At 50.4% G+C, this 23,350-nt stretch overlaps 38 non-coding genes across 38 annotated transcripts; all 38 read right to left on the reverse strand.

The window, feature by feature from the left end:
• Positions 1 to 581: 581 nt before the first annotated feature.
• Trnan-guu (transfer RNA asparagine (anticodon GUU)) lies at positions 582 to 655 on the reverse strand. The gene has a single exon. It is a non-coding gene; the product is annotated as a tRNA-Asn (tRNA).
• A 333-nt stretch (positions 656 to 988) lies between these two features.
• Trnat-cgu (transfer RNA threonine (anticodon CGU)) lies at positions 989 to 1,060 on the reverse strand. Its single transcript has one exon. It is a non-coding gene; the product is annotated as a tRNA-Thr (tRNA).
• Positions 1,061 to 1,747: 687 nt separating this feature from the next.
• Positions 1,748 to 1,821, reverse strand: Trnan-guu (transfer RNA asparagine (anticodon GUU)). The gene has a single exon. It is a non-coding gene; the product is annotated as a tRNA-Asn (tRNA).
• A 504-nt stretch (positions 1,822 to 2,325) lies between these two features.
• Positions 2,326 to 2,397, reverse strand: Trnat-cgu (transfer RNA threonine (anticodon CGU)). Its single transcript has one exon. It is a non-coding gene; the product is annotated as a tRNA-Thr (tRNA).
• A 687-nt stretch (positions 2,398 to 3,084) lies between these two features.
• Positions 3,085 to 3,158, reverse strand: Trnan-guu (transfer RNA asparagine (anticodon GUU)). Its single transcript has one exon. It is a non-coding gene; the product is annotated as a tRNA-Asn (tRNA).
• A 333-nt stretch (positions 3,159 to 3,491) lies between these two features.
• Trnat-cgu (transfer RNA threonine (anticodon CGU)) lies at positions 3,492 to 3,563 on the reverse strand. The gene has a single exon. It is a non-coding gene; the product is annotated as a tRNA-Thr (tRNA).
• Positions 3,564 to 4,250: 687 nt separating this feature from the next.
• Trnan-guu (transfer RNA asparagine (anticodon GUU)) lies at positions 4,251 to 4,324 on the reverse strand. The gene has a single exon. It is a non-coding gene; the product is annotated as a tRNA-Asn (tRNA).
• A 333-nt stretch (positions 4,325 to 4,657) lies between these two features.
• Positions 4,658 to 4,729, reverse strand: Trnat-cgu (transfer RNA threonine (anticodon CGU)). The gene has a single exon. It is a non-coding gene; the product is annotated as a tRNA-Thr (tRNA).
• Positions 4,730 to 5,416: 687 nt separating this feature from the next.
• Trnan-guu (transfer RNA asparagine (anticodon GUU)) lies at positions 5,417 to 5,490 on the reverse strand. The gene has a single exon. It is a non-coding gene; the product is annotated as a tRNA-Asn (tRNA).
• Positions 5,491 to 5,823: 333 nt separating this feature from the next.
• Positions 5,824 to 5,895, reverse strand: Trnat-cgu (transfer RNA threonine (anticodon CGU)). Its single transcript has one exon. It is a non-coding gene; the product is annotated as a tRNA-Thr (tRNA).
• A 687-nt stretch (positions 5,896 to 6,582) lies between these two features.
• Trnan-guu (transfer RNA asparagine (anticodon GUU)) lies at positions 6,583 to 6,656 on the reverse strand. Its single transcript has one exon. It is a non-coding gene; the product is annotated as a tRNA-Asn (tRNA).
• A 333-nt stretch (positions 6,657 to 6,989) lies between these two features.
• Trnat-cgu (transfer RNA threonine (anticodon CGU)) lies at positions 6,990 to 7,061 on the reverse strand. The gene has a single exon. It is a non-coding gene; the product is annotated as a tRNA-Thr (tRNA).
• A 687-nt stretch (positions 7,062 to 7,748) lies between these two features.
• On the reverse strand, positions 7,749 to 7,822 carry Trnan-guu (transfer RNA asparagine (anticodon GUU)). Its single transcript has one exon. It is a non-coding gene; the product is annotated as a tRNA-Asn (tRNA).
• Positions 7,823 to 8,155: 333 nt separating this feature from the next.
• Trnat-cgu (transfer RNA threonine (anticodon CGU)) lies at positions 8,156 to 8,227 on the reverse strand. The gene has a single exon. It is a non-coding gene; the product is annotated as a tRNA-Thr (tRNA).
• Positions 8,228 to 8,914: 687 nt separating this feature from the next.
• Trnan-guu (transfer RNA asparagine (anticodon GUU)) lies at positions 8,915 to 8,988 on the reverse strand. Its single transcript has one exon. It is a non-coding gene; the product is annotated as a tRNA-Asn (tRNA).
• A 333-nt stretch (positions 8,989 to 9,321) lies between these two features.
• On the reverse strand, positions 9,322 to 9,393 carry Trnat-cgu (transfer RNA threonine (anticodon CGU)). Its single transcript has one exon. It is a non-coding gene; the product is annotated as a tRNA-Thr (tRNA).
• Positions 9,394 to 10,080: 687 nt separating this feature from the next.
• Positions 10,081 to 10,154, reverse strand: Trnan-guu (transfer RNA asparagine (anticodon GUU)). Its single transcript has one exon. It is a non-coding gene; the product is annotated as a tRNA-Asn (tRNA).
• A 333-nt stretch (positions 10,155 to 10,487) lies between these two features.
• Positions 10,488 to 10,559, reverse strand: Trnat-cgu (transfer RNA threonine (anticodon CGU)). Its single transcript has one exon. It is a non-coding gene; the product is annotated as a tRNA-Thr (tRNA).
• A 687-nt stretch (positions 10,560 to 11,246) lies between these two features.
• Positions 11,247 to 11,320, reverse strand: Trnan-guu (transfer RNA asparagine (anticodon GUU)). The gene has a single exon. It is a non-coding gene; the product is annotated as a tRNA-Asn (tRNA).
• Positions 11,321 to 11,653: 333 nt separating this feature from the next.
• Trnat-cgu (transfer RNA threonine (anticodon CGU)) lies at positions 11,654 to 11,725 on the reverse strand. The gene has a single exon. It is a non-coding gene; the product is annotated as a tRNA-Thr (tRNA).
• Positions 11,726 to 12,412: 687 nt separating this feature from the next.
• Positions 12,413 to 12,486, reverse strand: Trnan-guu (transfer RNA asparagine (anticodon GUU)). The gene has a single exon. It is a non-coding gene; the product is annotated as a tRNA-Asn (tRNA).
• A 333-nt stretch (positions 12,487 to 12,819) lies between these two features.
• Trnat-cgu (transfer RNA threonine (anticodon CGU)) lies at positions 12,820 to 12,891 on the reverse strand. Its single transcript has one exon. It is a non-coding gene; the product is annotated as a tRNA-Thr (tRNA).
• A 687-nt stretch (positions 12,892 to 13,578) lies between these two features.
• On the reverse strand, positions 13,579 to 13,652 carry Trnan-guu (transfer RNA asparagine (anticodon GUU)). The gene has a single exon. It is a non-coding gene; the product is annotated as a tRNA-Asn (tRNA).
• A 333-nt stretch (positions 13,653 to 13,985) lies between these two features.
• Positions 13,986 to 14,057, reverse strand: Trnat-cgu (transfer RNA threonine (anticodon CGU)). Its single transcript has one exon. It is a non-coding gene; the product is annotated as a tRNA-Thr (tRNA).
• A 687-nt stretch (positions 14,058 to 14,744) lies between these two features.
• Trnan-guu (transfer RNA asparagine (anticodon GUU)) lies at positions 14,745 to 14,818 on the reverse strand. Its single transcript has one exon. It is a non-coding gene; the product is annotated as a tRNA-Asn (tRNA).
• A 504-nt stretch (positions 14,819 to 15,322) lies between these two features.
• Positions 15,323 to 15,394, reverse strand: Trnat-cgu (transfer RNA threonine (anticodon CGU)). The gene has a single exon. It is a non-coding gene; the product is annotated as a tRNA-Thr (tRNA).
• Positions 15,395 to 16,081: 687 nt separating this feature from the next.
• On the reverse strand, positions 16,082 to 16,155 carry Trnan-guu (transfer RNA asparagine (anticodon GUU)). The gene has a single exon. It is a non-coding gene; the product is annotated as a tRNA-Asn (tRNA).
• A 333-nt stretch (positions 16,156 to 16,488) lies between these two features.
• Positions 16,489 to 16,560, reverse strand: Trnat-cgu (transfer RNA threonine (anticodon CGU)). The gene has a single exon. It is a non-coding gene; the product is annotated as a tRNA-Thr (tRNA).
• Positions 16,561 to 17,247: 687 nt separating this feature from the next.
• On the reverse strand, positions 17,248 to 17,321 carry Trnan-guu (transfer RNA asparagine (anticodon GUU)). Its single transcript has one exon. It is a non-coding gene; the product is annotated as a tRNA-Asn (tRNA).
• A 504-nt stretch (positions 17,322 to 17,825) lies between these two features.
• Positions 17,826 to 17,897, reverse strand: Trnat-cgu (transfer RNA threonine (anticodon CGU)). Its single transcript has one exon. It is a non-coding gene; the product is annotated as a tRNA-Thr (tRNA).
• Positions 17,898 to 18,584: 687 nt separating this feature from the next.
• On the reverse strand, positions 18,585 to 18,658 carry Trnan-guu (transfer RNA asparagine (anticodon GUU)). The gene has a single exon. It is a non-coding gene; the product is annotated as a tRNA-Asn (tRNA).
• A 333-nt stretch (positions 18,659 to 18,991) lies between these two features.
• Positions 18,992 to 19,063, reverse strand: Trnat-cgu (transfer RNA threonine (anticodon CGU)). Its single transcript has one exon. It is a non-coding gene; the product is annotated as a tRNA-Thr (tRNA).
• A 687-nt stretch (positions 19,064 to 19,750) lies between these two features.
• On the reverse strand, positions 19,751 to 19,824 carry Trnan-guu (transfer RNA asparagine (anticodon GUU)). Its single transcript has one exon. It is a non-coding gene; the product is annotated as a tRNA-Asn (tRNA).
• A 333-nt stretch (positions 19,825 to 20,157) lies between these two features.
• Trnat-cgu (transfer RNA threonine (anticodon CGU)) lies at positions 20,158 to 20,229 on the reverse strand. The gene has a single exon. It is a non-coding gene; the product is annotated as a tRNA-Thr (tRNA).
• Positions 20,230 to 20,916: 687 nt separating this feature from the next.
• On the reverse strand, positions 20,917 to 20,990 carry Trnan-guu (transfer RNA asparagine (anticodon GUU)). Its single transcript has one exon. It is a non-coding gene; the product is annotated as a tRNA-Asn (tRNA).
• Positions 20,991 to 21,494: 504 nt separating this feature from the next.
• Trnat-cgu (transfer RNA threonine (anticodon CGU)) lies at positions 21,495 to 21,566 on the reverse strand. Its single transcript has one exon. It is a non-coding gene; the product is annotated as a tRNA-Thr (tRNA).
• Positions 21,567 to 22,253: 687 nt separating this feature from the next.
• On the reverse strand, positions 22,254 to 22,327 carry Trnan-guu (transfer RNA asparagine (anticodon GUU)). The gene has a single exon. It is a non-coding gene; the product is annotated as a tRNA-Asn (tRNA).
• A 333-nt stretch (positions 22,328 to 22,660) lies between these two features.
• Positions 22,661 to 22,732, reverse strand: Trnat-cgu (transfer RNA threonine (anticodon CGU)). The gene has a single exon. It is a non-coding gene; the product is annotated as a tRNA-Thr (tRNA).
• Between the last annotated feature and the right edge of the window lie 618 nt (positions 22,733 to 23,350).

Below are 23,350 nucleotides of genomic sequence, written 5' to 3' on the forward strand. Positions count from 1 at the left end.
TCCACATTGCCGTTTTCCAAATCTCTTGACTGTTTCGCCCTTACGATCGACGACGAGCGTCGGGCCACCAGAAGTTTGCGGTCTGCACAATCCTGACCTAGTGCACAGCTTGTGGGATAGCGTGGCTCGACTGCGAAATGCACCTTTCGGCTCCTCTCTCTGGCTACAGTATGCTGTTGTCCACAGTGGCACTGGCGTTGCCCATGGGGCTTCATGTAAGGCGACTGCACGTCTCTCGGCCAACAGCGGCCCACTGCAGACCGACACTTAAGAGACACCAAATACAAATCGACATCGAGAGACAGGCCCTGTCATATGGCAGTCGCGACGTATACGCTGAAATTGAATGTAAAGAATACGTCTTTTGTAGTGGGCGTCGCTCTACTGCAGTCACACATGGCGAATAAATAGGAAAACAGTAGAACGTCTGTGTAGGGCCATGTTTTTACCTACAGTGTCACTTGGCTGAATGTGTATAAGGCTGTGTGGCATCACTCAAACACAGCCAAATTGTCACGCTAGCTGTGTATCTCTAACAAAGTTGACGTATGTCCTCACCTCGGTGCCGGTTAAAACGATTTCGCCCCCGGGTGGGCTCGAACCGCCAACCTTTCGGTTAACAGCCGAACGCGCTAGCCGATTGCGCCACGGAGGCCTTGGCTTTGGCTCCCTTGTGCTCTGTATATCAACGCAATTCGTATACCTTCTGCAGGAATCTCGCAGAATGGTAGCATCTGCTTGCGCCTCTTCACATGGATAACGTGCATGCACACTGTAGCGAGGCTCGTAAACGAATGACATCGCCAAGCATGACATTATACTGCAAAATGCATACAAACCACTGTTGTGCCTATGCATTCAGAAAACCTCTGAGGCCAGTAGAATACTTGTCATAGGTTGTAGAACATCCCTTTCATTCAGTGTACTGCCATGTGTTAGATGCTGCTCGAGATAGCTCCGCTCCTTGCAGGAAGGTTAAAAAAATGAATGCCTTCTGTGAGGTTCGAACTCACGACCCCTGGTTTACGAGACCAGTGTTCTACCACTGAGCTAAGAAGGCGGCAGCTTAGCGTTTGCGAGCTATCCCCGAATTGTCACTTCATCATACTGAATCTTGCAGCCCTCGACCAGATATCGGATTTGGCACACAGCTGCTGCTGGGGGTGTCCACATTGCCGTTTTCCAAATCTCTTGACTGTTTCGCCCTTACGATCGACGACGAGCGTCGGGCCACCAGAAGTTTGCGGTCTGCACAATCCTGACCTAGTGCACAGCTTGTGGGATAGCGTGGCTCGACTGCGAAATGCACCTTTCGGCTCCTCTCTCTGGCTACAGTATGCTGTTGTCCACAGTGGCACTGGCGTTGCCCATGGGGCTTCATGTAAGGCGACTGCACGTCTCTCGGCCAACAGCGGCCCACTGCAGACCGACACTTAAGAGACACCAAATACAAATCGACATCGAGAGACAGGCCCTGTCATATGGCAGTCGCGACGTATACGCTGAAATTGAATGTAAAGAATACGTCTTTTGTAGTGGGCGTCGCTCTACTGCAGTCACACATGGCGAATAAATAGGAAAACAGTAGAACGTCTGTGTAGGGCCATGTTTTTACCTACAGTGTCACTTGGCTGAATGTGTATAAGGCTGTGTGGCATCACTCAAACACAGCCAAATTGTCACGCTAGCTGTGTATCTCTAACAAAGTTGACGTATGTCCTCACCTCGGTGCCGGTTAAAACGATTTCGCCCCCGGGTGGGCTCGAACCACCAACCTTTCGGTTAACAGCCGAACGCGCTAGCCGATTGCGCCACGGAGGCCTTGACTTTGGCTCCCTTGTGCTCTGTATATCAACGCAATTCGTATACCTTCTGCAGGAATCTCGCAGAATGGTAGCATCTGCTTGCGCCTCTTCACATGGATAACGTGCATGCACACTGTAGCGAGGCTCGTAAACGAATGACATCGCCAAGCATGACATTATACTGCAAAATGCATACAAACCACTTGTGCTCTGTATATCAACGCAATTCGTATACCTTCTGCAGGAATCTCGCAGAATGGTAGCATCTGCTTGCGCCTCTTCACATGGATAACGTGCATGCACACTGTAGCGAGGCTCGTAAACGAATGACATCGCCAAGCATGACATTATACTGCAAAATGCATACAAACCACTGTTGTGCCTATGCATTCAGAAAACCTCTGAGGCCAGTAGAATACTTGTCATAGGTTGTAGAACATCCCTTTCATTCAGTGTACTGCCATGTGTTAGATGCTGCTCGAGATAGCTCCGCTCCTTGCAGGAAGGTTAAAAAAATGAATGCCTTCTGTGAGGTTCGAACTCACGACCCCTGGTTTACGAGACCAGTGCTCTACCACTGAGCTAAGAAGGCGGCAGCTTAGCGTTTGCGAGCTATCCCCGAATTGTCACTTCATCATACTGAATCTTGCAGCCCTCGACCAGATATCGGATTTGGCACACAGCTGCTGCTGGGGGTGTCCACATTGCCGTTTTCCAAATCTCTTGACTGTTTCGCCCTTACGATCGACGACGAGCGTCGGGCCACCAGAAGTTTGCGGTCTGCACAATCCTGACCTAGTGCACAGCTTGTGGGATAGCGTGGCTCGACTGCGAAATGCACCTTTCGGCTCCTCTCTCTGGCTACAGTATGCTGTTGTCCACAGTGGCACTGGCGTTGCCCATGGGGCTTCATGTAAGGCGACTGCACGTCTCTCGGCCAACAGCGGCCCACTGCAGACCGACACTTAAGAGACACCAAATACAAATCGACATCGAGAGACAGGCCCTGTCATATGGCAGTCGCGACGTATACGCTGAAATTGAATGTAAAGAATACGTCTTTTGTAGTGGGCGTCGCTCTACTGCAGTCACACATGGCGAATAAATAGGAAAACAGTAGAACGTCTGTGTAGGGCCATGTTTTTACCTACAGTGTCACTTGGCTGAATGTGTATAAGGCTGTGTGGCATCACTCAAACACAGCCAAATTGTCACGCTAGCTGTGTATCTCTAACAAAGTTGACGTATGTCCTCACCTCGGTGCCGGTTAAAACGATTTCGCCCCCGGGTGGGCTCGAACCACCAACCTTTCGGTTAACAGCCGAACGCGCTAGCCGATTGCGCCACGGAGGCCTTGACTTTGGCTCCCTTGTGCTCTGTATATCAACGCAATTCGTATACCTTCTGCAGGAATCTCGCAGAATGGTAGCATCTGCTTGCGCCTCTTCACATGGATAACGTGCATGCACACTGTAGCGAGGCTCGTAAACGAATGACATCGCCAAGCATGACATTATACTGCAAAATGCATACAAACCACTGTTGTGCCTATGCATTCAGAAAACCTCTGAGGCCAGTAGAATACTTGTCATAGGTTGTAGAACATCCCTTTCATTCAGTGTACTGCCATGTGTTAGATGCTGCTCGAGATAGCTCCGCTCCTTGCAGGAAGGTTAAAAAAATGAATGCCTTCTGTGAGGTTCGAACTCACGACCCCTGGTTTACGAGACCAGTGCTCTACCACTGAGCTAAGAAGGCGGCAGCTTAGCGTTTGCGAGCTATCCCCGAATTGTCACTTCATCATACTGAATCTTGCAGCCCTCGACCAGATATCGGATTTGGCACACAGCTGCTGCTGGGGGTGTCCACATTGCCGTTTTCCAAATCTCTTGACTGTTTCGCCCTTACGATCGACGACGAGCGTCGGGCCACCAGAAGTTTGCGGTCTGCACAATCCTGACCTAGTGCACAGCTTGTGGGATAGCGTGGCTCGACTGCGAAATGCACCTTTCGGCTCCTCTCTCTGGCTACAGTATGCTGTTGTCCACAGTGGCACTGGCGTTGCCCATGGGGCTTCATGTAAGGCGACTGCACGTCTCTCGGCCAACAGCGGCCCACTGCAGACCGACACTTAAGAGACACCAAATACAAATCGACATCGAGAGACAGGCCCTGTCATATGGCAGTCGCGACGTATACGCTGAAATTGAATGTAAAGAATACGTCTTTTGTAGTGGGCGTCGCTCTACTGCAGTCACACATGGCGAATAAATAGGAAAACAGTAGAACGTCTGTGTAGGGCCATGTTTTTACCTACAGTGTCACTTGGCTGAATGTGTATAAGGCTGTGTGGCATCACTCAAACACAGCCAAATTGTCACGCTAGCTGTGTATCTCTAACAAAGTTGACGTATGTCCTCACCTCGGTGCCGGTTAAAACGATTTCGCCCCCGGGTGGGCTCGAACCACCAACCTTTCGGTTAACAGCCGAACGCGCTAGCCGATTGCGCCACGGAGGCCTTGACTTTGGCTCCCTTGTGCTCTGTATATCAACGCAATTCGTATACCTTCTGCAGGAATCTCGCAGAATGGTAGCATCTGCTTGCGCCTCTTCACATGGATAACGTGCATGCACACTGTAGCGAGGCTCGTAAACGAATGACATCGCCAAGCATGACATTATACTGCAAAATGCATACAAACCACTGTTGTGCCTATGCATTCAGAAAACCTCTGAGGCCAGTAGAATACTTGTCATAGGTTGTAGAACATCCCTTTCATTCAGTGTACTGCCATGTGTTAGATGCTGCTCGAGATAGCTCCGCTCCTTGCAGGAAGGTTAAAAAAATGAATGCCTTCTGTGAGGTTCGAACTCACGACCCCTGGTTTACGAGACCAGTGCTCTACCACTGAGCTAAGAAGGCGGCAGCTTAGCGTTTGCGAGCTATCCCCGAATTGTCACTTCATCATACTGAATCTTGCAGCCCTCGACCAGATATCGGATTTGGCACACAGCTGCTGCTGGGGATGTCCACATTGCCGTTTTCCAAATCTCTTGACTGTTTCGCCCTTACGATCGACGACGAGCGTCGGGCCACCAGAAGTTTGCGGTCTGCACAATCCTGACCTAGTGCACAGCTTGTGGGATAGCGTGGCTCGACTGCGAAATGCACCTTTCGGCTCCTCTCTCTGGCTACAGTATGCTGTTGTCCACAGTGGCACTGGCGTTGCCCATGGGGCTTCATGTAAGGCGACTGCACGTCTCTCGGCCAACAGCGGCCCACTGCAGACCGACACTTAAGAGACACCAAATACAAATCGACATCGAGAGACAGGCCCTGTCATATGGCAGTCGCGACGTATACGCTGAAATTGAATGTAAAGAATACGTCTTTTGTAGTGGGCGTCGCTCTACTGCAGTCACACATGGCGAATAAATAGGAAAACAGTAGAACGTCTGTGTAGGGCCATGTTTTTACCTACAGTGTCACTTGGCTGAATGTGTATAAGGCTGTGTGGCATCACTCAAACACAGCCAAATTGTCACGCTAGCTGTGTATCTCTAACAAAGTTGACGTATGTCCTCACCTCGGTGCCGGTTAAAACGATTTCGCCCCCGGGTGGGCTCGAACCACCAACCTTTCGGTTAACAGCCGAACGCGCTAGCCGATTGCGCCACGGAGGCCTTGACTTTGGCTCCCTTGTGCTCTGTATATCAACGCAATTCGTATACCTTCTGCAGGAATCTCGCAGAATGGTAGCATCTGCTTGCGCCTCTTCACATGGATAACGTGCATGCACACTGTAGCGAGGCTCGTAAACGAATGACATCGCCAAGCATGACATTATACTGCAAAATGCATACAAACCACTGTTGTGCCTATGCATTCAGAAAACCTCTGAGGCCAGTAGAATACTTGTCATAGGTTGTAGAACATCCCTTTCATTCAGTGTACTGCCATGTGTTAGATGCTGCTCGAGATAGCTCCGCTCCTTGCAGGAAGGTTAAAAAAATGAATGCCTTCTGTGAGGTTCGAACTCACGACCCCTGGTTTACGAGACCAGTGTTCTACCACTGAGCTAAGAAGGCGGCAGCTTAGCGTTTGCGAGCTATCCCCGAATTGTCACTTCATCATACTGAATCTTGCAGCCCTCGACCAGATATCGGATTTGGCACACAGCTGCTGCTGGGGGTGTCCACATTGCCGTTTTCCAAATCTCTTGACTGTTTCGCCCTTACGATCGACGACGAGCGTCGGGCCACCAGAAGTTTGCGGTCTGCACAATCCTGACCTAGTGCACAGCTTGTGGGATAGCGTGGCTCGACTGCGAAATGCACCTTTCGGCTCCTCTCTCTGGCTACAGTATGCTGTTGTCCACAGTGGCACTGGCGTTGCCCATGGGGCTTCATGTAAGGCGACTGCACGTCTCTCGGCCAACAGCGGCCCACTGCAGACCGACACTTAAGAGACACCAAATACAAATCGACATCGAGAGACAGGCCCTGTCATATGGCAGTCGCGACGTATACGCTGAAATTGAATGTAAAGAATACGTCTTTTGTAGTGGGCGTCGCTCTACTGCAGTCACACTTGGCGAATAAATAGGAAAACAGTAGAACGTCTGCGTAGGGCCATGTTTTTACCTACAGTGTCACTTGGCTGAATGTGTATAAGGCTGTGTGGCATCACTCAAACACAGCCAAATTGTCACGCTAGCTGTGTATCTCTAACAAAGTTGACGTATGTCCTCACCTCGGTGCCGGTTAAAACGATTTCGCCCCCGGGTGGGCTCGAACCGCCAACCTTTCGGTTAACAGCCGAACGCGCTAGCCGATTGCGCCACGGAGGCCTTGGCTTTGGCTCCCTTGTGCTCTGTATATCAACGCAATTCGTATACCTTCTGCAGGAATCTCGCAGAATGGTAGCATCTGCTTGCGCCTCTTCACATGGATAACGTGCATGCACACTGTAGCGAGGCTCGTAAACGAATGACATCGCCAAGCATGACATTATACTGCAAAATGCATACAAACCACTGTTGTGCCTATGCATTCAGAAAACCTCTGAGGCCAGTAGAATACTTGTCATAGGTTGTAGAACATCCCTTTCATTCAGTGTACTGCCATGTGTTAGATGCTGCTCGAGATAGCTCCGCTCCTTGCAGGAAGGTTAAAAAAATGAATGCCTTCTGTGAGGTTCGAACTCACGACCCCTGGTTTACGAGACCAGTGCTCTACCACTGAGCTAAGAAGGCGGCAGCTTAGCGTTTGCGAGCTATCCCCGAATTGTCACTTCATCATACTGAATCTTGCAGCCCTCGACCAGATATCGGATTTGGCACACAGCTGCTGCTGGGGATGTCCACATTGCCGTTTTCCAAATCTCTTGACTGTTTCGCCCTTACGATCGACGACGAGCGTCGGGCCACCAGAAGTTTGCGGTCTGCACAATCCTGACCTAGTGCACAGCTTGTGGGATAGCGTGGCTCGACTGCGAAATGCACCTTTCGGCTCCTCTCTCTGGCTACAGTATGCTGTTGTCCACAGTGGCACTGGCGTTGCCCATGGGGCTTCATGTAAGGCGACTGCACGTCTCTCGGCCAACAGCGGCCCACTGCAGACCGACACTTAAGAGACACCAAATACAAATCGACATCGAGAGACAGGCCCTGTCATATGGCAGTCGCGACGTATACGCTGAAATTGAATGTAAAGAATACGTCTTTTGTAGTGGGCGTCGCTCTACTGCAGTCACACATGGCGAATAAATAGGAAAACAGTAGAACGTCTGTGTAGGGCCATGTTTTTACCTACAGTGTCACTTGGCTGAATGTGTATAAGGCTGTGTGGCATCACTCAAACACAGCCAAATTGTCACGCTAGCTGTGTATCTCTAACAAAGTTGACGTATGTCCTCACCTCGGTGCCGGTTAAAACGATTTCGCCCCCGGGTGGGCTCGAACCGCCAACCTTTCGGTTAACAGCCGAACGCGCTAGCCGATTGCGCCACGGAGGCCTTGGCTTTGGCTCCCTTGTGCTCTGTATATCAACGCAATTCGTATACCTTCTGCAGGAATCTCGCAGAATGGTAGCATCTGCTTGCGCCTCTTCACATGGATAACGTGCATGCACACTGTAGCGAGGCTCGTAAACGAATGACATCGCCAAGCATGACATTATACTGCAAAATGCATACAAACCACTGTTGTGCCTATGCATTCAGAAAACCTCTGAGGCCAGTAGAATACTTGTCATAGGTTGTAGAACATCCCTTTCATTCAGTGTACTGCCATGTGTTAGATGCTGCTCGAGATAGCTCCGCTCCTTGCAGGAAGGTTAAAAAAATGAATGCCTTCTGTGAGGTTCGAACTCACGACCCCTGGTTTACGAGACCAGTGCTCTACCACTGAGCTAAGAAGGCGGCAGCTTAGCGTTTGCGAGCTATCCCCGAATTGTCACTTCATCATACTGAATCTTGCAGCCCTCGACCAGATATCGGATTTGGCACACAGCTGCTGCTGGGGATGTCCACATTGCCGTTTTCCAAATCTCTTGACTGTTTCGCCCTTACGATCGACGACGAGCGTCGGGCCACCAGAAGTTTGCGGTCTGCACAATCCTGACCTAGTGCACAGCTTGTGGGATAGCGTGGCTCGACTGCGAAATGCACCTTTCGGCTCCTCTCTCTGGCTACAGTATGCTGTTGTCCACAGTGGCACTGGCGTTGCCCATGGGGCTTCATGTAAGGCGACTGCACGTCTCTCGGCCAACAGCGGCCCACTGCAGACCGACACTTAAGAGACACCAAATACAAATCGACATCGAGAGACAGGCCCTGTCATATGGCAGTCGCGACGTATACGCTGAAATTGAATGTAAAGAATACGTCTTTTGTAGTGGGCGTCGCTCTACTGCAGTCACACATGGCGAATAAATAGGAAAACAGTAGAACGTCTGTGTAGGGCCATGTTTTTACCTACAGTGTCACTTGGCTGAATGTGTATAAGGCTGTGTGGCATCACTCAAACACAGCCAAATTGTCACGCTAGCTGTGTATCTCTAACAAAGTTGACGTATGTCCTCACCTCGGTGCCGGTTAAAACGATTTCGCCCCCGGGTGGGCTCGAACCACCAACCTTTCGGTTAACAGCCGAACGCGCTAGCCGATTGCGCCACGGAGGCCTTGACTTTGGCTCCCTTGTGCTCTGTATATCAACGCAATTCGTATACCTTCTGCAGGAATCTCGCAGAATGGTAGCATCTGCTTGCGCCTCTTCACATGGATAACGTGCATGCACACTGTAGCGAGGCTCGTAAACGAATGACATCGCCAAGCATGACATTATACTGCAAAATGCATACAAACCACTGTTGTGCCTATGCATTCAGAAAACCTCTGAGGCCAGTAGAATACTTGTCATAGGTTGTAGAACATCCCTTTCATTCAGTGTACTGCCATGTGTTAGATGCTGCTCGAGATAGCTCCGCTCCTTGCAGGAAGGTTAAAAAAATGAATGCCTTCTGTGAGGTTCGAACTCACGACCCCTGGTTTACGAGACCAGTGTTCTACCACTGAGCTAAGAAGGCGGCAGCTTAGCGTTTGCGAGCTATCCCCGAATTGTCACTTCATCATACTGAATCTTGCAGCCCTCGACCAGATATCGGATTTGGCACACAGCTGCTGCTGGGGGTGTCCACATTGCCGTTTTCCAAATCTCTTGACTGTTTCGCCCTTACGATCGACGACGAGCGTCGGGCCACCAGAAGTTTGCGGTCTGCACAATCCTGACCTAGTGCACAGCTTGTGGGATAGCGTGGCTCGACTGCGAAATGCACCTTTCGGCTCCTCTCTCTGGCTACAGTATGCTGTTGTCCACAGTGGCACTGGCGTTGCCCATGGGGCTTCATGTAAGGCGACTGCACGTCTCTCGGCCAACAGCGGCCCACTGCAGACCGACACTTAAGAGACACCAAATACAAATCGACATCGAGAGACAGGCCCTGTCATATGGCAGTCGCGACGTATACGCTGAAATTGAATGTAAAGAATACGTCTTTTGTAGTGGGCGTCGCTCTACTGCAGTCACACATGGCGAATAAATAGGAAAACAGTAGAACGTCTGTGTAGGGCCATGTTTTTACCTACAGTGTCACTTGGCTGAATGTGTATAAGGCTGTGTGGCATCACTCAAACACAGCCAAATTGTCACGCTAGCTGTGTATCTCTAACAAAGTTGACGTATGTCCTCACCTCGGTGCCGGTTAAAACGATTTCGCCCCCGGGTGGGCTCGAACCGCCAACCTTTCGGTTAACAGCCGAACGCGCTAGCCGATTGCGCCACGGAGGCCTTGGCTTTGGCTCCCTTGTGCTCTGTATATCAACGCAATTCGTATACCTTCTGCAGGAATCTCGCAGAATGGTAGCATCTGCTTGCGCCTCTTCACATGGATAACGTGCATGCACACTGTAGCGAGGCTCGTAAACGAATGACATCGCCAAGCATGACATTATACTGCAAAATGCATACAAACCACTGTTGTGCCTATGCATTCAGAAAACCTCTGAGGCCAGTAGAATACTTGTCATAGGTTGTAGAACATCCCTTTCATTCAGTGTACTGCCATGTGTTAGATGCTGCTCGAGATAGCTCCGCTCCTTGCAGGAAGGTTAAAAAAATGAATGCCTTCTGTGAGGTTCGAACTCACGACCCCTGGTTTACGAGACCAGTGTTCTACCACTGAGCTAAGAAGGCGGCAGCTTAGCGTTTGCGAGCTATCCCCGAATTGTCACTTCATCATACTGAATCTTGCAGCCCTCGACCAGATATCGGATTTGGCACACAGCTGCTGCTGGGGGTGTCCACATTGCCGTTTTCCAAATCTCTTGACTGTTTCGCCCTTACGATCGACGACGAGCGTCGGGCCACCAGAAGTTTGCGGTCTGCACAATCCTGACCTAGTGCACAGCTTGTGGGATAGCGTGGCTCGACTGCGAAATGCACCTTTCGGCTCCTCTCTCTGGCTACAGTATGCTGTTGTCCACAGTGGCACTGGCGTTGCCCATGGGGCTTCATGTAAGGCGACTGCACGTCTCTCGGCCAACAGCGGCCCACTGCAGACCGACACTTAAGAGACACCAAATACAAATCGACATCGAGAGACAGGCCCTGTCATATGGCAGTCGCGACGTATACGCTGAAATTGAATGTAAAGAATACGTCTTTTGTAGTGGGCGTCGCTCTACTGCAGTCACACATGGCGAATAAATAGGAAAACAGTAGAACGTCTGTGTAGGGCCATGTTTTTACCTACAGTGTCACTTGGCTGAATGTGTATAAGGCTGTGTGGCATCACTCAAACACAGCCAAATTGTCACGCTAGCTGTGTATCTCTAACAAAGTTGACGTATGTCCTCACCTCGGTGCCGGTTAAAACGATTTCGCCCCCGGGTGGGCTCGAACCACCAACCTTTCGGTTAACAGCCGAACGCGCTAGCCGATTGCGCCACGGAGGCCTTGACTTTGGCTCCCTTGTGCTCTGTATATCAACGCAATTCGTATACCTTCTGCAGGAATCTCGCAGAATGGTAGCATCTGCTTGCGCCTCTTCACATGGATAACGTGCATGCACACTGTAGCGAGGCTCGTAAACGAATGACATCGCCAAGCATGACATTATACTGCAAAATGCATACAAACCACTGTTGTGCCTATGCATTCAGAAAACCTCTGAGGCCAGTAGAATACTTGTCATAGGTTGTAGAACATCCCTTTCATTCAGTGTACTGCCATGTGTTAGATGCTGCTCGAGATAGCTCCGCTCCTTGCAGGAAGGTTAAAAAAATGAATGCCTTCTGTGAGGTTCGAACTCACGACCCCTGGTTTACGAGACCAGTGTTCTACCACTGAGCTAAGAAGGCGGCAGCTTAGCGTTTGCGAGCTATCCCCGAATTGTCACTTCATCATACTGAATCTTGCAGCCCTCGACCAGATATCGGATTTGGCACACAGCTGCTGCTGGGGGTGTCCACATTGCCGTTTTCCAAATCTCTTGACTGTTTCGCCCTTACGATCGACGACGAGCGTCGGGCCACCAGAAGTTTGCGGTCTGCACAATCCTGACCTAGTGCACAGCTTGTGGGATAGCGTGGCTCGACTGCGAAATGCACCTTTCGGCTCCTCTCTCTGGCTACAGTATGCTGTTGTCCACAGTGGCACTGGCGTTGCCCATGGGGCTTCATGTAAGGCGACTGCACGTCTCTCGGCCAACAGCGGCCCACTGCAGACCGACACTTAAGAGACACCAAATACAAATCGACATCGAGAGACAGGCCCTGTCATATGGCAGTCGCGACGTATACGCTGAAATTGAATGTAAAGAATACGTCTTTTGTAGTGGGCGTCGCTCTACTGCAGTCACACATGGCGAATAAATAGGAAAACAGTAGAACGTCTGTGTAGGGCCATGTTTTTACCTACAGTGTCACTTGGCTGAATGTGTATAAGGCTGTGTGGCATCACTCAAACACAGCCAAATTGTCACGCTAGCTGTGTATCTCTAACAAAGTTGACGTATGTCCTCACCTCGGTGCCGGTTAAAACGATTTCGCCCCCGGGTGGGCTCGAACCGCCAACCTTTCGGTTAACAGCCGAACGCGCTAGCCGATTGCGCCACGGAGGCCTTGGCTTTGGCTCCCTTGTGCTCTGTATATCAACGCAATTCGTATACCTTCTGCAGGAATCTCGCAGAATGGTAGCATCTGCTTGCGCCTCTTCACATGGATAACGTGCATGCACACTGTAGCGAGGCTCGTAAACGAATGACATCGCCAAGCATGACATTATACTGCAAAATGCATACAAACCACTGTTGTGCCTATGCATTCAGAAAACCTCTGAGGCCAGTAGAATACTTGTCATAGGTTGTAGAACATCCCTTTCATTCAGTGTACTGCCATGTGTTAGATGCTGCTCGAGATAGCTCCGCTCCTTGCAGGAAGGTTAAAAAAATGAATGCCTTCTGTGAGGTTCGAACTCACGACCCCTGGTTTACGAGACCAGTGTTCTACCACTGAGCTAAGAAGGCGGCAGCTTAGCGTTTGCGAGCTATCCCCGAATTGTCACTTCATCATACTGAATCTTGCAGCCCTCGACCAGATATCGGATTTGGCACACAGCTGCTGCTGGGGGTGTCCACATTGCCGTTTTCCAAATCTCTTGACTGTTTCGCCCTTACGATCGACGACGAGCGTCGGGCCACCAGAAGTTTGCGGTCTGCACAATCCTGACCTAGTGCACAGCTTGTGGGATAGCGTGGCTCGACTGCGAAATGCACCTTTCGGCTCCTCTCTCTGGCTACAGTATGCTGTTGTCCACAGTGGCACTGGCGTTGCCCATGGGGCTTCATGTAAGGCGACTGCACGTCTCTCGGCCAACAGCGGCCCACTGCAGACCGACACTTAAGAGACACCAAATACAAATCGACATCGAGAGACAGGCCCTGTCATATGGCAGTCGCGACGTATACGCTGAAATTGAATGTAAAGAATACGTCTTTTGTAGTGGGCGTCGCTCTACTGCAGTCACACATGGCGAATAAATAGGAAAACAGTAGAACGTCTGTGTAGGGCCATGTTTTTACCTACAGTGTCACTTGGCTGAATGTGTATAAGGCTGTGTGGCATCACTCAAACACAGCCAAATTGTCACGCTAGCTGTGTATCTCTAACAAAGTTGACGTATGTCCTCACCTCGGTGCCGGTTAAAACGATTTCGCCCCCGGGTGGGCTCGAACCACCAACCTTTCGGTTAACAGCCGAACGCGCTAGCCGATTGCGCCACGGAGGCCTTGACTTTGGCTCCCTTGTGCTCTGTATATCAACGCAATTCGTATACCTTCTGCAGGAATCTCGCAGAATGGTAGCATCTGCTTGCGCCTCTTCACATGGATAACGTGCATGCACACTGTAGCGAGGCTCGTAAACGAATGACATCGCCAAGCATGACATTATACTGCAAAATGCATACAAACCACTGTTGTGCCTATGCATTCAGAAAACCTCTGAGGCCAGTAGAATACTTGTCATAGGTTGTAGAACATCCCTTTCATTCAGTGTACTGCCATGTGTTAGATGCTGCTCGAGATAGCTCCGCTCCTTGCAGGAAGGTTAAAAAAATGAATGCCTTCTGTGAGGTTCGAACTCACGACCCCTGGTTTACGAGACCAGTGTTCTACCACTGAGCTAAGAAGGCGGCAGCTTAGCGTTTGCGAGCTATCCCCGAATTGTCACTTCATCATACTGAATCTTGCAGCCCTCGACCAGATATCGGATTTGGCACACAGCTGCTGCTGGGGGTGTCCACATTGCCGTTTTCCAAATCTCTTGACTGTTTCGCCCTTACGATCGACGACGAGCGTCGGGCCACCAGAAGTTTGCGGTCTGCACAATCCTGACCTAGTGCACAGCTTGTGGGATAGCGTGGCTCGACTGCGAAATGCACCTTTCGGCTCCTCTCTCTGGCTACAGTATGCTGTTGTCCACAGTGGCACTGGCGTTGCCCATGGGGCTTCATGTAAGGCGACTGCACGTCTCTCGGCCAACAGCGGCCCACTGCAGACCGACACTTAAGAGACACCAAATACAAATCGACATCGAGAGACAGGCCCTGTCATATGGCAGTCGCGACGTATACGCTGAAATTGAATGTAAAGAATACGTCTTTTGTAGTGGGCGTCGCTCTACTGCAGTCACACATGGCGAATAAATAGGAAAACAGTAGAACGTCTGTGTAGGGCCATGTTTTTACCTACAGTGTCACTTGGCTGAATGTGTATAAGGCTGTGTGGCATCACTCAAACACAGCCAAATTGTCACGCTAGCTGTGTATCTCTAACAAAGTTGACGTATGTCCTCACCTCGGTGCCGGTTAAAACGATTTCGCCCCCGGGTGGGCTCGAACCACCAACCTTTCGGTTAACAGCCGAACGCGCTAGCCGATTGCGCCACGGAGGCCTTGACTTTGGCTCCCTTGTGCTCTGTATATCAACGCAATTCGTATACCTTCTGCAGGAATCTCGCAGAATGGTAGCATCTGCTTGCGCCTCTTCACATGGATAACGTGCATGCACACTGTAGCGAGGCTCGTAAACGAATGACATCGCCAAGCATGACATTATACTGCAAAATGCATACAAACCACTTGTGCTCTGTATATCAACGCAATTCGTATACCTTCTGCAGGAATCTCGCAGAATGGTAGCATCTGCTTGCGCCTCTTCACATGGATAACGTGCATGCACACTGTAGCGAGGCTCGTAAACGAATGACATCGCCAAGCATGACATTATACTGCAAAATGCATACAAACCACTGTTGTGCCTATGCATTCAGAAAACCTCTGAGGCCAGTAGAATACTTGTCATAGGTTGTAGAACATCCCTTTCATTCAGTGTACTGCCATGTGTTAGATGCTGCTCGAGATAGCTCCGCTCCTTGCAGGAAGGTTAAAAAAATGAATGCCTTCTGTGAGGTTCGAACTCACGACCCCTGGTTTACGAGACCAGTGTTCTACCACTGAGCTAAGAAGGCGGCAGCTTAGCGTTTGCGAGCTATCCCCGAATTGTCACTTCATCATACTGAATCTTGCAGCCCTCGACCAGATATCGGATTTGGCACACAGCTGCTGCTGGGGGTGTCCACATTGCCGTTTTCCAAATCTCTTGACTGTTTCGCCCTTACGATCGACGACGACCGTCGGGCCACCAGAAGTTTGCGGTCTGCACAATCCTGACCTAGTGCACAGCTTGTGGGATAGCGTGGCTCGACTGCGAAATGCACCTTTCGGCTCCTCTCTCTGGCTACAGTATGCTGTTGTCCACAGTGGCACTGGCGTTGCCCATGGGGCTTCATGTAAGGCGACTGCACGTCTCTCGGCCAACAGCGGCCCACTGCAGACCGACACTTAAGAGACACCAAATACAAATCGACATCGAGAGACAGGCCCTGTCATATGGCAGTCGCGACGTATACGCTGAAATTGAATGTAAAGAATACGTCTTTTGTAGTGGGCGTCGCTCTACTGCAGTCACACATGGCGAATAAATAGGAAAACAGTAGAACGTCTGTGTAGGGCCATGTTTTTACCTACAGTGTCACTTGGCTGAATGTGTATAAGGCTGTGTGGCATCACTCAAACACAGCCAAATTGTCACGCTAGCTGTGTATCTCTAACAAAGTTGACGTATGTCCTCACCTCGGTGCCGGTTAAAACGATTTCGCCCCCGGGTGGGCTCGAACCACCAACCTTTCGGTTAACAGCCGAACGCGCTAGCCGATTGCGCCACGGAGGCCTTGACTTTGGCTCCCTTGTGCTCTGTATATCAACGCAATTCGTATACCTTCTGCAGGAATCTCGCAGAATGGTAGCATCTGCTTGCGCCTCTTCACATGGATAACGTGCATGCACACTGTAGCGAGGCTCGTAAACGAATGACATCGCCAAGCATGACATTATACTGCAAAATGCATACAAACCACTGTTGTGCCTATGCATTCAGAAAACCTCTGAGGCCAGTAGAATACTTGTCATAGGTTGTAGAACATCCCTTTCATTCAGTGTACTGCCATGTGTTAGATGCTGCTCGAGATAGCTCCGCTCCTTGCAGGAAGGTTAAAAAAATGAATGCCTTCTGTGAGGTTCGAACTCACGACCCCTGGTTTACGAGACCAGTGTTCTACCACTGAGCTAAGAAGGCGGCAGCTTAGCGTTTGCGAGCTATCCCCGAATTGTCACTTCATCATACTGAATCTTGCAGCCCTCGACCAGATATCGGATTTGGCACACAGCTGCTGCTGGGGGTGTCCACATTGCCGTTTTCCAAATCTCTTGACTGTTTCGCCCTTACGATCGACGACGAGCGTCGGGCCACCAGAAGTTTGCGGTCTGCACAATCCTGACCTAGTGCACAGCTTGTGGGATAGCGTGGCTCGACTGCGAAATGCACCTTTCGGCTCCTCTCTCTGGCTACAGTATGCTGTTGTCCACAGTGGCACTGGCGTTGCCCATGGGGCTTCATGTAAGGCGACTGCACGTCTCTCGGCCAACAGCGGCCCACTGCAGACCGACACTTAAGAGACACCAAATACAAATCGACATCGAGAGACAGGCCCTGTCATATGGCAGTCGCGACGTATACGCTGAAATTGAATGTAAAGAATACGTCTTTTGTAGTGGGCGTCGCTCTACTGCAGTCACACATGGCGAATAAATAGGAAAACAGTAGAACGTCTGTGTAGGGCCATGTTTTTACCTACAGTGTCACTTGGCTGAATGTGTATAAGGCTGTGTGGCATCACTCAAACACAGCCAAATTGTCACGCTAGCTGTGTATCTCTAACAAAGTTGACGTATGTCCTCACCTCGGTGCCGGTTAAAACGATTTCGCCCCCGGGTGGGCTCGAACCACCAACCTTTCGGTTAACAGCCGAACGCGCTAGCCGATTGCGCCACGGAGGCCTTGACTTTGGCTCCCTTGTGCTCTGTATATCAACGCAATTCGTATACCTTCTGCAGGAATCTCGCAGAATGGTAGCATCTGCTTGCGCCTCTTCACATGGATAACGTGCATGCACACTGTAGCGAGGCTCGTAAACGAATGACATCGCCAAGCATGACATTATACTGCAAAATGCATACAAACCACTTGTGCTCTGTATATCAACGCAATTCGTATACCTTCTGCAGGAATCTCGCAGAATGGTAGCATCTGCTTGCGCCTCTTCACATGGATAACGTGCATGCACACTGTAGCGAGGCTCGTAAACGAATGACATCGCCAAGCATGACATTATACTGCAAAATGCATACAAACCACTGTTGTGCCTATGCATTCAGAAAACCTCTGAGGCCAGTAGAATACTTGTCATAGGTTGTAGAACATCCCTTTCATTCAGTGTACTGCCATGTGTTAGATGCTGCTCGAGATAGCTCCGCTCCTTGCAGGAAGGTTAAAGAAATGAATGCCTTCTGTGAGGTTCGAACTCACGACCCCTGGTTTACGAGACCAGTGCTCTACCACTGAGCTAAGAAGGCGGCAGCTTAGCGTTTGCGAGCTATCCCCGAATTGTCACTTCATCATACTGAATCTTGCAGCCCTCGACCAGATATCGGATTTGGCACACAGCTGCTGCTGGGGGTGTCCACATTGCCGTTTTCCAAATCTCTTGACTGTTTCGCCCTTACGATCGACGACGAGCGTCGGGCCACCAGAAGTTTGCGGTCTGCACAATCCTGACCTAGTGCACAGCTTGTGGGATAGCGTGGCTCGACTGCGAAATGCACCTTTCGGCTCCTCTCTCTGGCTACAGTATGCTGTTGTCCACAGTGGCACTGGCGTTGCCCATGGGGCTTCATGTAAGGCGACTGCACGTCTCTCGGCCAACAGCGGCCCACTGCAGACCGACACTTAAGAGACACCAAATACAAATCGACATCGAGAGACAGGCCCTGTCATATGGCAGTCGCGACGTATACGCTGAAATTGAATGTAAAGAATACGTCTTTTGTAGTGGGCGTCGCTCTACTGCAGTCACACATGGCGAATAAATAGGAAAACAGTAGAACGTCTGTGTAGGGCCATGTTTTTACCTACAGTGTCACTTGGCTGAATGTGTATAAGGCTGTGTGGCATCACTCAAACACAGCCAAATTGTCACGCTAGCTGTGTATCTCTAACAAAGTTGACGTATGTCCTCACCTCGGTGCCGGTTAAAACGATTTCGCCCCCGGGTGGGCTCGAACCACCAACCTTTCGGTTAACAGCCGAACGCGCTAGCCGATTGCGCCACGGAGGCCTTGACTTTGGCTCCCTTGTGCTCTGTATATCAACGCAATTCGTATACCTTCTGCAGGAATCTCGCAGAATGGTAGCATCTGCTTGCGCCTCTTCACATGGATAACGTGCATGCACACTGTAGCGAGGCTCGTAAACGAATGACATCGCCAAGCATGACATTATACTGCAAAATGCATACAAACCACTGTTGTGCCTATGCATTCAGAAAACCTCTGAGGCCAGTAGAATACTTGTCATAGGTTGTAGAACATCCCTTTCATTCAGTGTACTGCCATGTGTTAGATGCTGCTCGAGATAGCTCCGCTCCTTGCAGGAAGGTTAAAAAAATGAATGCCTTCTGTGAGGTTCGAACTCACGACCCCTGGTTTACGAGACCAGTGTTCTACCACTGAGCTAAGAAGGCGGCAGCTTAGCGTTTGCGAGCTATCCCCGAATTGTCACTTCATCATACTGAATCTTGCAGCCCTCGACCAGATATCGGATTTGGCACACAGCTGCTGCTGGGGGTGTCCACATTGCCGTTTTCCAAATCTCTTGACTGTTTCGCCCTTACGATCGACGACGAGCGTCGGGCCACCAGAAGTTTGCGGTCTGCACAATCCTGACCTAGTGCACAGCTTGTGGGATAGCGTGGCTCGACTGCGAAATGCACCTTTCGGCTCCTCTCTCTGGCTACAGTATGCTGTTGTCCACAGTGGCACTGGCGTTGCCCATGGGGCTTCATGTAAGGCGACTGCACGTCTCTCGGCCAACAGCGGCCCACTGCAGACCGACACTTAAGAGACACCAAATACAAATCGACATCGAGAGACAGGCCCTGTCATATGGCAGTCGCGACGTATACGCTGAAATTGAATGTAAAGAATACGTCTTTTGTAGTGGGCGTCGCTCTACTGCAGTCACACATGGCGAATAAATAGGAAAACAGTAGAACGTCTGTGTAGGGCCATGTTTTTACCTACAGTGTCACTTGGCTGAATGTGTATAAGGCTGTGTGGCATCACTCAAACACAGCCAAATTGTCACGCTAGCTGTGTATCTCTAACAAAGTTGACGTATGTCCTCACCTCGGTGCCGGTTAAAACGATTTCGCCCCCGGGTGGGCTCGAACCACCAACCTTTCGGTTAACAGCCGAACGCGCTAGCCGATTGCGCCACGGAGGCCTTGACTTTGGCTCCCTTGTGCTCTGTATATCAACGCAATTCGTATACCTTCTGCAGGAATCTCGCAGAATGGTAGCATCTGCTTGCGCCTCTTCACATGGATAACGTGCATGCACACTGTAGCGAGGCTCGTAAACGAATGACATCGCCAAGCATGACATTATACTGCAAAATGCATACAAACCACTGTTGTGCCTATGCATTCAGAAAACCTCTGAGGCCAGTAGAATACTTGTCATAGGTTGTAGAACATCCCTTTCATTCAGTGTACTGCCATGTGTTAGATGCTGCTCGAGATAGCTCCGCTCCTTGCAGGAAGGTTAAAAAAATGAATGCCTTCTGTGAGGTTCGAACTCACGACCCCTGGTTTACGAGACCAGTGTTCTACCACTGAGCTAAGAAGGCGGCAGCTTAGCGTTTGCGAGCTATCCCCGAATTGTCACTTCATCATACTGAATCTTGCAGCCCTCGACCAGATATCGGATTTGGCACACAGCTGCTGCTGGGGGTGTCCACATTGCCGTTTTCCAAATCTCTTGACTGTTTCGCCCTTACGATCGACGACGAGCGTCGGGCCACCAGAAGTTTGCGGTCTGCACAATCCTGACCTAGTGCACAGCTTGTGGGATAGCGTGGCTCGACTGCGAAATGCACCTTTCGGCTCCTCTCTCTGGCTACAGTATGCTGTTGTCCACAGTGGCACTGGCGTTGCCCATGGGGCTTCATGTAAGGCGACTGCACGTCTCTCGGCCAACAGCGGCCCACTGCAGACCGACACTTAAGAGACACCAAATACAAATCGACATCGAGAGACAGGCCCTGTCATATGGCAGTCGCGACGTATACGCTGAAATTGAATGTAAAGAATACGTCTTTTGTAGTGGGCGTCGCTCTACTGCAGTCACACATGGCGAATAAATAGGAAAACAGTAGAACGTCTGTGTAGGGCCATGTTTTTACCTACAGTGTCACTTGGCTGAATGTGTATAAGGCTGTGTGGCATCACTCAAACACAGCCAAATTGTCACGCTAGCTGTGTATCTCTAACAAAGTTGACGTATGTCCTCACCTCGGTGCCGGTTAAAACGATTTCGCCCCCGGGTGGGCTCGAACCACCAACCTTTCGGTTAACAGCCGAACGCGCTAGCCGATTGCGCCACGGAGGCCTTGACTTTGGCTCCCTTGTGCTCTGTATATCAACGCAATTCGTATACCTTCTGCAGGAATCTCGCAGAATGGTAGCATCTGCTTGCGCCTCTTCACATGGATAACGTGCATGCACACTGTAGCGAGGCTCGTAAACGAATGACATCGCCAAGCATGACATTATACTGCAAAATGCATACAAACCACTTGTGCTCTGTATATCAACGCAATTCGTATACCTTCTGCAGGAATCTCGCAGAATGGTAGCATCTGCTTGCGCCTCTTCACATGGATAACGTGCATGCACACTGTAGCGAGGCTCGTAAACGAATGACATCGCCAAGCATGACATTATACTGCAAAATGCATACAAACCACTGTTGTGCCTATGCATTCAGAAAACCTCTGAGGCCAGTAGAATACTTGTCATAGGTTGTAGAACATCCCTTTCATTCAGTGTACTGCCATGTGTTAGATGCTGCTCGAGATAGCTCCGCTCCTTGCAGGAAGGTTAAAGAAATGAATGCCTTCTGTGAGGTTCGAACTCACGACCCCTGGTTTACGAGACCAGTGCTCTACCACTGAGCTAAGAAGGCGGCAGCTTAGCGTTTGCGAGCTATCCCCGAATTGTCACTTCATCATACTGAATCTTGCAGCCCTCGACCAGATATCGGATTTGGCACACAGCTGCTGCTGGGGGTGTCCACATTGCCGTTTTCCAAATCTCTTGACTGTTTCGCCCTTACGATCGACGACGAGCGTCGGGCCACCAGAAGTTTGCGGTCTGCACAATCCTGACCTAGTGCACAGCTTGTGGGATAGCGTGGCTCGACTGCGAAATGCACCTTTCGGCTCCTCTCTCTGGCTACAGTATGCTGTTGTCCACAGTGGCACTGGCGTTGCCCATGGGGCTTCATGTAAGGCGACTGCACGTCTCTCGGCCAACAGCGGCCCACTGCAGACCGACACTTAAGAGACACCAAATACAAATCGACATCGAGAGACAGGCCCTGTCATATGGCAGTCGCGACGTATACGCTGAAATTGAATGTAAAGAATACGTCTTTTGTAGTGGGCGTCGCTCTACTGCAGTCACACATGGCGAATAAATAGGAAAACAGTAGAACGTCTGTGTAGGGCCATGTTTTTACCTACAGTGTCACTTGGCTGAATGTGTATAAGGCTGTGTGGCATCACTCAAACACAGCCAAATTGTCACGCTAGCTGTGTATCTCTAACAAAGTTGACGTATGTCCTCACCTCGGTGCCGGTTAAAACGATTTCGCCCCCGGGTGGGCTCGAACCACCAACCTTTCGGTTAACAGCCGAACGCGCTAGCCGATTGCGCCACGGAGGCCTTGACTTTGGCTCCCTTGTGCTCTCTATATCAACGCAATTCGTATACCTTCTGCAGGAATCTCGCAGAATGGTAGCATCTGCTTGCGCCTCTTCACATGGATAACGTGCATGCACACTGTAGCGAGGCTCGTAAACGAATGACATCGCCAAGCATGACATTATACTGCAAAATGCATACAAACCACTGTTGTGCCTATGCATTCAGAAAACCTCTGAGGCCAGTAGAATACTTGTCATAGGTTGTAGAACATCCCTTTCATTCAGTGTACTGCCATGTGTTAGATGCTGCTCGAGATAGCTCCGCTCCTTGCAGGAAGGTTAAAAAAATGAATGCCTTCTGTGAGGTTCGAACTCACGACCCCTGGTTTACGAGACCAGTGTTCTACCACTGAGCTAAGAAGGCGGCAGCTTAGCGTTTGCGAGCTATCCCCGAATTGTCACTTCATCATACTGAATCTTGCAGCCCTCGACCAGATATCGGATTTGGCACACAGCTGCTGCTGGGGGTGTCCACATTGCCGTTTTCCAAATCTCTTGACTGTTTCGCCCTTACGATCGACGACGAGCGTCGGGCCACCAGAAGTTTGCGGTCTGCACAATCCTGACCTAGTGCACAGCTTGTGGGATAGCGTGGCTCGACTGCGAAATGCACCTTTCGGCTCCTCTCTCTGGCTACAGTATGCTGTTGTCCACAGTGGCACTGGCGTTGCCCATGGGGCTTCATGTAAGGCGACTGCACGTCTCTCGGCCAACAGCGGCCCACTGCAGACCGACACTTAAGAGACACCAAATACAAATCGACATCGAGAGACAGGCCCTGTCATATGGCAGTCGCGACGTATACGCTGAAATTGAATGTAAAGAATACGTCTTTTGTAGTGGGCGTCGCTCTACTGCAGTCACACATGGCGAATAAATAGGAAAACAGTAGAACGTCTGTGTAGGGCCATGTTTTTACCTACAGTGTCACTTGGCTGAATGTGTATAAGGCTGTGTGGCATCACTCAAACACAGCCAAATT

The sequence above is a fragment of the Schistocerca nitens genome, chromosome 6 (assembly GCF_023898315.1).
Source record: "Schistocerca nitens isolate TAMUIC-IGC-003100 chromosome 6, iqSchNite1.1, whole genome shotgun sequence".
Lineage (NCBI taxonomy): Eukaryota > Metazoa > Arthropoda > Insecta > Orthoptera > Acrididae > Schistocerca > Schistocerca nitens.